Source organism: Suricata suricatta, chromosome 9 (assembly GCF_006229205.1).
Source record: "Suricata suricatta isolate VVHF042 chromosome 9, meerkat_22Aug2017_6uvM2_HiC, whole genome shotgun sequence".
NCBI classification, from domain to species: domain Eukaryota; kingdom Metazoa; phylum Chordata; class Mammalia; order Carnivora; family Herpestidae; genus Suricata; species Suricata suricatta.
Window position 1 is genome coordinate 14,585,977 of NC_043708.1, and position 2,754 is coordinate 14,588,730.

Genomic DNA, 2,754 nt, shown 5'->3' on the forward strand with positions numbered 1-2,754 from the left:
ACATCATTAGTCATTAGAGAAATGCAAATCAAAACCACAAGGAGGGGTGCCTGGGTGGCTGAGTCAAACATCTGACTCTTTAAAAAAATTTTTTTTAAAAAACATTTATTTTTGAGAGAAACAGATCAAGAGCAGGCTAGGGGCAGAGAGAGGGACACACAGAATCTGTGCTGGCAGCTCAGAGCCTGATGCGAGCTTGAACCCATGAGATCATGACCTGAGCCAAAGTTGGACACTCAACCGACTGAGCCACCCAGGCGCCCGAAGCATCTGACTCTTGGTTTCAACTCAGGTCATGATCTCAGGGCCCTTGTGGGGCTCCATGCTAAGCTTGGAGCCTGCTTGGGATTCTCTCCCTCCCTTTCCCTCTGCCTCTCTGTGTGGCCCTTTACAGAAAAAGTTTTCTTTTTCAGAGCAGCACACATGCTCACTGTCTCTCAAAAACAAAAAACAAAGAAATCCCCAAGGAGATATCACTTTACTCCCACTAGAGCAGGTATAATAAAAAAAAAGACAGGCAATTAACAAGTCTTGGCAACTACCTCCTCCCTGAAAAAAACCCTAAAACACACAAAAACAAGGGTTGGCAACAATGTAGCCAAATTGGAATGCTCACACAATGCTGATGGGATTGTAAAATGTTGCAGCCACCTCACAAACAGTTTGGTAGGACCTCCCAAAGTTACACTAGAAGCTACTCTTTGAACCAGCAAATCCAGTCTGGGTGTATACCCGAAGGGAAATGAAAACCCTTGTCTGCGGAAAACTGTTACACAAACACTAACAGCAGCATTGTTCATAATAACTAAAAAGTGGACAACATCCAAATGCCCATTAGCTGATGAATGGATAAGCAAATAAAATATTATTTGGCCGTAAGAAGGGTAAAGTCCCAATACCACTACGTGGGTAGGTCCTTGAAAACAACATGCTACATGCAAGCAACCAAAAAGGTCACATACTGTAGGATTCCACTTATAGGAAATAGCCCAAAAAGCAAATTCATGGAAACAGGGTACATGAGGGTTTTCCAGGCACCAGAAGGATGGAGAGGACTGCTAACAGGTACAGAATTTCTGTTTTTGGGTGATGCAAATATTCTGAAATGGGATAGTGCTCTGGTTGCCCCTGTCTGTGTATACTGCAAACTCTTGAATTGTATGCTTCAAAATGGTGAATTTTATAGTGACATGTGTCACTAAAGCTGATAAAGTAAGCACCCATGAATCTGCTCTCAGTGCTGTAGGCCAGAATTCTGGCACCGATTCCTGGGTTCCAGCCCAGATGAAGGGGGGTTGGTCTGTGTTCTCACCTGGAGCGTGGAGTGCTCTCCCTAGCTCATTCCTGTCTGAATCCAGTGTCTTCCTTCCAGCTGCAGAACTGAGGTCCCTGTGTGCCTGCTGGCCGCTGGCAAGGGGCTGCTGGCCACTTCTGCAAGCTCCCGTTTCCCTTGTTGTGTGGCCCCCTCCATTTTCAGGCCAGCCATGATGCTTGATGGAATACTTCCTGTGTTTCAGATCCCTGACTTCGGCTCCCAGTTGGAGAAAAATTCTGCTTGTAAAGGGCTCGCATGACTCGCTGGGTTTCTGTCTTAAAGGTCCACCAACTTGGTGCTTGACGTTGTCATTACACCTGTAAAATCCCTTCAAGGCAGTACCTGTATCGGTGCTTGAATGAGTAATCAACAGACGCTAATATGTGTGCGTGATTGTTAGAATGTGGCCTACTGCAGCCCAAATCTATGGTTATTCTGCTTGGGGGCGGGGGCATGGGTGACCAGGACCCTTCACTTACATCAAGGTTCCATGTTGCGAGATTCTGTCCAGTATTTAATCTCTCCAACTGGCCCATCTGTCAGAAGAGCTCCCATGAACACCTGGTGTTGCTCTGTTCCAACCTTGGCCTCTAAGGGCCAGTGTGATGCCTTATGTGAGTTCAAGCCACCTGGCCTGCCCTGATTCCAGCTCTCTTGGGGTTTCTCCTCTGGTGAAGGGCAAGGTGGGGAGAAGTAGTGACCAGCCATGACAATGCGGCCTTGACCTGGTGTCTTAAAAACAGCTCTGAAATCACCTCTTCCTATTTTCGTCTTTAGGATCACTGCCATTTTGGGCTGGTGAAAACCCTAGGCTTAACCTTTGGGTACCTAGTGTTCACTGTGCTATGGTGGGGTTTGTGGAGGCACTGGTGGGGATGTGATAACTTATGATAAGAAGCATCATGCAGAAACAGAGAAAAGTTACCTTTTTCCAGTACAGGACCAAATGAGAGTAAACCAAAGGCCTGGGTACTCTGTTTTCTTTCTTGTAAATCATTCCCTAAAAGGATACCGGCAATATGTGATAAATACTAGCGGAATGAGGAACTGAGTGAAGGCTATTTCAAGCACCAAATGTGCATGGTCTATAAATGTGCCAAAGACCTATTTCCTTTAAATTGTTTTTCTGGAGTCAAAATGCACATGATCTCTTCCAGTTTATGACTAAATAGTGGATTTCATTATTCACGGACTAGCACCGCCCCTAATTCTGCAGAAGGTTACAAGACCAGGCGCACATCAATTCTGTTCCATTCGGAGCCTGAGAAAGATGATGGACAGGCAGGTTAGCTGCCCTGTAGGTCCTCATTCCCAAAGCCTGATCTTTCCACACGGATGCTGAACAGGCCTTGTGCAATCTGAGTGAGGCTCCCAACAAATGTTTCCCTCCTCAGAATAATCAAATTTCAAGAATGTGCTATAGGAAAGAACTGTCACGT